Source organism: Otolemur garnettii, unplaced genomic scaffold (genome assembly GCF_000181295.1).
Source record: "Otolemur garnettii isolate 467f Iridium unplaced genomic scaffold, OtoGar3 scaffold00369, whole genome shotgun sequence".
Classification (NCBI taxonomy): Eukaryota; Metazoa; Chordata; class Mammalia; order Primates; family Galagidae; genus Otolemur; species Otolemur garnettii.
The window spans coordinates 55,529-63,502 of record NW_003852764.1 but is presented as its reverse complement, the minus strand read 5'-3'; the positions used below and the strand labels follow the sequence as shown (position 1 = coordinate 63,502).

The following is a 7,974-nucleotide window of genomic DNA, read 5'->3' as shown; positions in this document are numbered from 1 at the left end:
AAAAGAAAGAAAGAAAAAATAGAAAAAAGAAATTCCCAGGACCACGAAGAAAGAAATCTCAAGCTTACAGATTTGCAGATTTAGAAAAGAGTCCTTTTAGGATCAAAGGGCTCTAAGAAAGATTTCCTTAAGCTTTCCTGGGCTGGGTGTAGCGGTTCACACATATAATTCCGAGGCAGGTGGGTCATTTCAGCTCATGAGTTCAAGACCAGCCTGAGCAAGAACAAGACCCCCCATCTCTGCTAAAAATAGAAAAAACTAGCCAAGCACTGTGGCAGGTGCCTGTCATCCCAGCTAGTTGGGAGGCTGAGGCCAGAGAATTGCTGACAAAGGGCAACAAAGCTGTTTCAAAGAAATAAAGTAAAATGCATTTAAAAAAATAAAAGATATTTAGGCTAGGTATGGTGGCTCATCCCTGTAATCCCAACACTTTGAGAGGCCAAGGTAGGGGAGCTGCTTGAGGTCAGGAGTTCAAGAACAGCCTAGACAACATAGCAAGACCCTGTCTTTATGAAATTCTTTTTTTAAATTACCCAGGCACAGTGGCGTGTGCTTATAGTTCTAGCTACTTCAGAGGTTGTGGGAAGAGAATCACTTGAGCCCAGGAATTCGAGGCTACAGTGAGCTATGACTGTGCCACTGCACTCCTGTCTGTGTTCAGACCCATCATAACAACAATAATAACAAAAAAGATATTTAGTGAACTGATATGTACGAAAGGCCTGGCATCTGTTAGAAAAGTCATAAATATTTGCCGGGCACTATGGCTCATGCCTGTAATTTTAGCAGTTGGGAGGCCGAGGCAGGTGGATTGCCTGAGCTCACGGGTTTAAGACCAGCCTGAGCCAGAGTGAGACCTCGTCTCTAAAATAGCCTGATGTTATGGCAGACACCTATAGTCCCAGCTACTTGGAGAGAGGCAAGAGGATTGCTTGAGCCTAAGAGTTTGAGGTTGCTGTGAGCTGTGACACCATAGCACTCTGAGGGTGACAAAGTGAAACTCTGTCCGCAGAGGTTTGTTTTCACATGCACGGAGGATTATCTTAGGATTCAAAAAACGAAACTATGAAATTTGTTTCTTTTTGTGGGGGGACAGAGTCTCATCTTTGAGCCTCAAACTCTTGGGCCCAAGCGGTTCTCTTGCCTCATCTTCCCAAGTATCTGGGACTATAGGCGCCTGCCACAGTGCCTAGCTATTTTTAGAAATGGGGTCTCACTCTTGCTCAGGCTGGTCTCGAACTCCTGTGTTCAGGCAATCCACCCGCCTTGGCCTCCCAGAGTGCTAGGATTATAGGTGTGAGCCAATGCACCCGGCCTGAAACTATGAAATTTGAAAATTAAAAGTGGTGAAGGTAGATTATCCTTCTTTATGATTTCCTAATGACTTTGCAGACAATGAAGTGTACATAATTCAAGTCTAATCTTGATAAGGGAAGATGTGTCTGTTTAGCAACTAAAATGGAAGGAGCCTATAGACATTTAGAAGGCACTCAGCCTGTGTGGCAGGAAAAGTGACTCCATCTTGGATGCTAACCTGCCGAGTTGACTTATTATTAACCCCAGTCCCAGGAATGCCTTCTGATTCTTACTTTATTTAATGTCCCACATATCAGAACATGTGCTCACCATAAATTCTGCTCTAGGTCAAAACAACTTGGATGTTATCACACAAATTATAGGCTATGATGCACATTGCATTCTTGCCTGTTCTGGAGAGTTGCCTTTAATTGTCTGACGTATTTCGTGTATACTTTTTCTATGGTATATACGCCCTGGGTCTGGTGGCATATCCCTGTGGTGATGTGTTCATTTCGCTGTTGCCAAAGACTGCACTTCCGTCCTTAAGTTCCTCAATAAATCACTGCTTACTGACAAACTGGATTTGTCTGCCTCAATTTTTGGTTTCTCGCCTTTTTCTGTATTTGGGCTCCACTCAGCATGGCCCTTTCATGAGACAGCTTGCAAACTCTGAAATTATTCCACTCTTGTCAAAGCTTTAAATTTGGAGGAATTTACAACACATGGGTATCAGAACTGAGGACAATCACGTAGTTAAAAGAAAAGTTCCTGCACAAGATGGTATGACAGAATCGTTTATAGAAACATCTACAGGATGATATTATACAAACAGGGACAGGAACCAGTTTTCTAGTTCCCTGGACTTATCTTTGTCACTGCCAAAGATAAGGCCCAAATAGATTAAGAATTCTGCTAGGCTGCAGCTGCCTCCCTCTGCCTGATTTCAGAGTCTTTTTACATTGATGGTCCCTCCCAGCTGGGAAGACTTAAATTGTAAACCTGCCAATATATTTACCACGTGTTTGTCATGAGTCTCTGGTCTCCAATGTTGGTGGAAAATCACTATACCACCGCCCCAAACATTTACATTACTTAAGGCTTGTTAGTTTGATAACAAGCACAAATCAACCCAGTATATTTCTGACCATTTACTTAAAGGTCAGCCTCTAAGATGCACTTTTTTTTCCCCTCACTATGTCGCCCTGGGTAGAGTGCTATGTCGTCATAGCTCACAGCAACCTCAGACTCTTGGGCTGAAGCAATTGTCTTGCCTCAGGCTCCTGAGTAGCTGGGACTCCAGGTGCCCACCACAACGCCTGGCTATTTTTTAGTTGAAGTTGTCAGTGTTGTTTGGCAGGCCCAGGCTGGGTTCGGACCCTTCAGCTCCCATGTATGTGGCCAGCACCCTAGCTGCTGTGTTATCTTACTTACTTATATACCCTAACAATGAAGCATTCTGCATGCATAATCTTAAATTTACAATACAATAAAGTTACAAAAAAATCACAAGCCTCATTTATCTCTTTTTGCTTCAAGGAACAAAGTATTCATCTGTAAAGAACAGATGTAATCTTTAACTTAGCAGCACAATAACCTTATCTTGATTTACTGCTACTCAGGTCTCTTCAGGAAATTCCTGACCACAGCATGCTCTGTTTTCAGCATCTGCCTCCCACTAGATTAGTTTTCTTTTTTCTTTTTTTTTTGAGGGAAAACAATAGTTTAATAAAGGGTTAATAAAATGTTCCCAGTAGGTTGAGTGCTAGCAAAGTAACAGATAGAAAACCTAGTGGAAGTTTTTTTATGGTCATGTCCACAGCAATTGAGAAACTGCATTCTAAAAGCCTTGGTAATGACCATAGATGAGTTTTCTAATCTCTCTGGGGAGTCTTCAAAGGAATATTCTTTCCTGCAGATCTTGAGGCAGTTTCAATAAAGAACAAAGTTATGGCAACGTTTAATGTAGCTCTGAGAGATGATACCTGAGAAGGGTGAGGTCTGGGAGAACAGGTCTTCTCAGGGAGACCACAGGATGCACCTGCCGGGTCCTCTACACGGTGACTCAGCTCTTGGGAATTTGTAGACCTAACTCCCTGGAACCTGGAATTTCCAAGTTCTGTGAAATCCTGTAGTTCTGTAGGGGCTGGACTAGCATCTCCGCCTGATTCAGACTGGCCAATGGAAAGGATACCTGTTGGGTGGAACTTCTTGACTGTCAATAAAAGGAGAAAGACTGAGCCAGTCGGAGAGTGCGGCCATTTGGAAATGTATTCCATAAGCTCCCAGCCAATAAATAAAGCCCTTCCTCTTATAATTGTGGTGTTTGGGTGTTCTTTCTCTCATTGGGCCTCGTCTTCCTGTAACAGCTCAGCAACATGTTGGTCTTGTCTGGAAGCCAGAAATGGTAGAATAACCTACCCCACCAGCCAATAATAAGTGGCCACCACCTCCAGAGGGAAATTCACTGCCCATTGTAGAAGGCCTTTGCCTATAACGTGAACAAGCTGCTATCTGCTTCCTCACCCCTACACGGACACACATACACACATATAGATAAAGTAGAGCTAGAAATTTGCATGGCTTGTAAATGATCATTTGTTTTTAAACATCACAGAAAAGAAATGTCTTTTAGAAATAACTTTTTGAAATGGAATTGTTAGACCACCGTGGAAGTGACACCAGGACCAATAAGCGTTTCTGTTTTGGTCAGTGGCTCAGAGGACATGGAGTGCAAGTTGCAGAGAAGCTCTTATGCCAGTCCAGTCACATTTAGATGTCTTCTCTGTATAGTGTGGGGAGAAAATCCTCAGGACTCTGATAAGAGTGCAACCATTCTGGAGAAATCAGGGCAGAAATCAAACTGCGTGATCCTAGCAAACCCCTTCCCCACCCTCCTGGAATGCTTCAAGGCCAATGTTTCTGGGAAATTGACAGAACAGTAACTTTCCTCCCCTACCAGGCTGGCACAAGAGATAAGTCCCTGATCCTCTCCTTGGAAGGCAGTAACTCAAAGATTAGCTCTTGGTACAAAGCTCAGTCCCTCTGCAGAAGAGGATGACTGCCCTAACAACCCCCCTCGCACATTCCAGCCACAGACATAAGGATAATAAAAGCCTCTTGAAGTTGATAGGGAGCTGGTTCTTTGTCACACTCTACTCTGCTCTTATCCTCCTATTAAAACCTCACCTTGGGTGGTGCCTTTGGCTCAGTGGGTAGGGCGCCAGCCCCATATACCGAGGGTGGTGGGTTCAAACCCAGCCCCGGCCAAAACTCAACAAAAAAATACAGGCGAGTGCCTGTAGTCCCAGCTACTCGGGAGACTGAGGCAAGAGAATCACCTAAGCCCAGGAGTTGGAGGTTGCTGTGAGCTGTGTGACACTGCAACAGTACTGTACCAAGGGTGACAAAGTGAGACTGTCTCTAAAAAAAAAAAAAAAAAAAAAACCTCATCTTAATCCCCGAACTGGCCTCTCCTCATTGTTAAAGACAGACCCTCCAATTCTACCCTTGAAGCCTTTAATTAGAATCTCCTTCTCTGTGACCAGGTGAGTTCTCAATATATGTAGTTGATGACACTAAATACTTTTTTTTGAAATCTTTACTCTTTACAGTTACTTAGGAGGCTGAGGCAAGAGAATCACTTGAACCCAAGAGTTTGAGGTTGCTGTGAGCTATAATGCCATGGCACTCTACCAGGGGTAACAAAGTGAGACTCTGTCTCAAAAAAAAAAAAAAAGAAAAGAAATATTTATTCTTTAGATGTTCTGAAGTGCCTGATGTGGGTTAAGAGTAGAGGTAGTAAAATAGCACATTTAGCATAATGCAATGATACATTTCTTTCTTTCTTTTCTCTTTTCTTTTCTTTTTTTTTCTTTTTAGAGACAGGGTCTCGCTATGTTGCCCAGGCTGGAGTGCAGTGGCTATTCACAGGTGCAATCCCACTACTAATTTGCAATGGAGTTTTGATCTGTTCCATTTCCAACCTGGGCTGGTTCACCCCTCCTTAGGCAACCTGGTGGCCCCCGGCTCCAGAGAGGTCACCATATTGATGCTGAATTTAGTGCAGACACCCATTGGCATAGCACACTACAGCCCAGAACTGGACTCAAGTGATCCTTCTGTCTCAGCCACTGTGTCAGACACAATGAAACATTTCTAATCTCTTAGGAATTGAGTATGGACAGCTCCTGTAGCTCGGTGGGTAGGGCACTGGCCACATACACCTGAGCCTGATGGGTTTGAACCCAGCCCAGGCCAGCTAAAACAACAGTGACAACTGCAACAATAACAACAAAATAACCAGGGTCTCAGCTACTTGGGAGGCTGAGGCAAGAGAATCACTTAAGCACAAGAGTTTGAGGTTGCTGTAAGCTGTGACACTATAGCACTTTACTAAGGGGGACAGCTTGAGACTCTATCTCAAAAAACAAAAACGAAAACAAAAAACACTGTGACAGGCTCAGCTCCTGTAGCTCAGTGGCTAGTGCACCAGCCACATACACTGGAGCTGGTGGGTTCAAACCCAGCCTGGGCCTGCCAAACAACAATGACAACCACAAAAAAAAAAAAAAGAATAGCTGGGTTTTGTGGTGGGCACCTGTAGTCCTAGCTACTTGGGAGGCTGAAGCAAGAGAACTTGAGGTTGCTGTGAGCTGTGATGCCACAGCACTCTACCAAGAGTGATATAGTGAAACTCTGTCTCGAAAAAAAACAAAACAAAACACAATACTGTGACAATTGACCAAGCAAATCCTGCACAAAATATAGCTTTCATATTTGGACATAGGGTGAATGCTGCACACCACAAATACCCCAAGTATTGATAAAATCAACGTATCAACACTCAGCAATTTTTTTGCCAGAAAAGGAAAGGATTGTGGGTATGAGATAATCAAGTTAAGCAATGACCTATAGAAAAAGACAAAGGTGCCCAGAGACAGAGAGACCAATGAGAAAGTTACACAATTCAAAAGGAAAGAAAGAGGATTTTATAACTTCATGCTGCCTTTGTAATTTGTTCTTTTTTTTTTTGAGACAGAGTCTTACCTTGTCACCCTCTGTAGAGTACCGTGGTGTCATATCTCACACAAACCTCAAACTCTTGGGCTCAAGCAGTTCTTTTGCCTCAGCCTCCCTAGTAGCTGGGACTACAGGCTCCTGGCCATAACACCTGGCTATTTTTTTTGTTTGTTTGTTTAGCAGGTTTGGTTGGGTTCAAACCCACCAGCCATAAGGCACGTGGCTGGTGCCCTAACCACTGAGCTATGGTCGCCCCATGTTGGTTTTTTTTGTTTGTTTTTTTGAGACAGTTTCACTGTGTCACCCTACATAGGGTGCCATGGCATCACAGCTCACAGAAAACTCAAACTCTTGGGCTGAAGTGACTTGCTTGTCTCAGCCTCCCAAGTAGCTGGGACTATAGGCACCCACCATAACGCCCACCTATTTTTGTTGTTGTTGTTGCAGTTGTCACTGATGCTTTAGTTGGCCCTGACCAGGTTCAAACCTGCCAGCCTTGGTGTATGTGGCTGGCGCCCTACCCACTGAGCAGCAGGCAATGCCTTTTTTTTGAGACAGTCTTACTCTGTCACCCTAAGCAGAGTACAATGACATCATAGCTCACAGCAACTTCAAACTCTTGGGCTTGACCAATCCTCTTGCTTCAGCCTCCTGAGTAGCGGGGACTATAGGCATACACCAGTGCAGCCAGCTAGTTTTTCCATTTTTAGTAGAGACAGGATCTTACTCTTGCTCAGGCTAGTCTGCAACTTCTGAGCTCAGGCAATCCACCTGGCTAGACCTCCCAGAGTGCTGGGATTACAGGCGTGAGCCACTGTGACAGAGCAATGCTGCCTTGTGTTGGCCTCTTTCACACTAGAGAGAGAGAGAACCACCTCTATTTCCTACTTCTCTGAAAGTGTGCTGGTGCTTACTTATACTTAAGTAAACTTTCTCTTGTTGTGCTAAAGCCCTGTGCAAATTTACTTTTGCTTTCTATTCACAATACCCACCCTGGTCCCTGTTTCCTTTCCTGTCTACTCACTTTCACTATCTCTTTTCTTTTCTTTTCTTTTCTTTTTGAGACAGAGTCTCAAGTTGTCACCCTCAGTAGAGTGTTATTGCGTCACAGCTCACAGCAACCTCAAACTCTTGGGCATAAGCGATTCTGAGGCAACTCCCTTGCCTCAGCCTCCCAATAGTCACTTTCACTCTCTATTCTAGCTGCTGCTCCAGTAACCTAATCAGGTCAGCTGGGGTCAGGGAACCAGACCCCAAACCCGAACACATTTGTGTCAGTTATGAAAAATCATGGGACAGGCCTATGGCTCAATGGGTAGGGAGCCAGCCCCATATACCAAGGCTGGTGGGGTTTGAACCCCACCCTGGCCAAACTGCAACAAAAAATAGCTGGGCATTGTGGCGGGCACCTGTGGTCTCAGCTACTCAGGAGGCTGAGGCAAGGGAGATGCCTAAGCCCAAGAGCTGGAGGTTGCTGTGAACTATGATGCCACAGCACTCTACTGAGGGTAATAAAGTGAGACTCTGTTTCTTAAAAAAAAGAAAGAAAGAAAGGGAAGAAAAATCAACAACAGAGTGTTTGTGAAGATTAGGACAAGTTTCCTTGGATTGCAATTCCCTCAATTAATGTGAACAATTTAAATTGTCCTCTTTTTT

At 44.1% G+C, this 7,974-nt stretch overlaps 1 non-coding gene across 1 annotated transcript; it reads right to left on the bottom strand.

Moving 5' to 3' along the window:
- Positions 1-3,038: 3,038 nt before the first annotated feature.
- LOC111722784 lies at positions 3,039-3,158 on the bottom strand. Its single transcript, XR_002771453.1, has one exon. It is a non-coding gene; the product is annotated as a small nucleolar RNA SNORA32 (small nucleolar RNA).
- Positions 3,159-7,974: the final 4,816 nt, after the last annotated feature.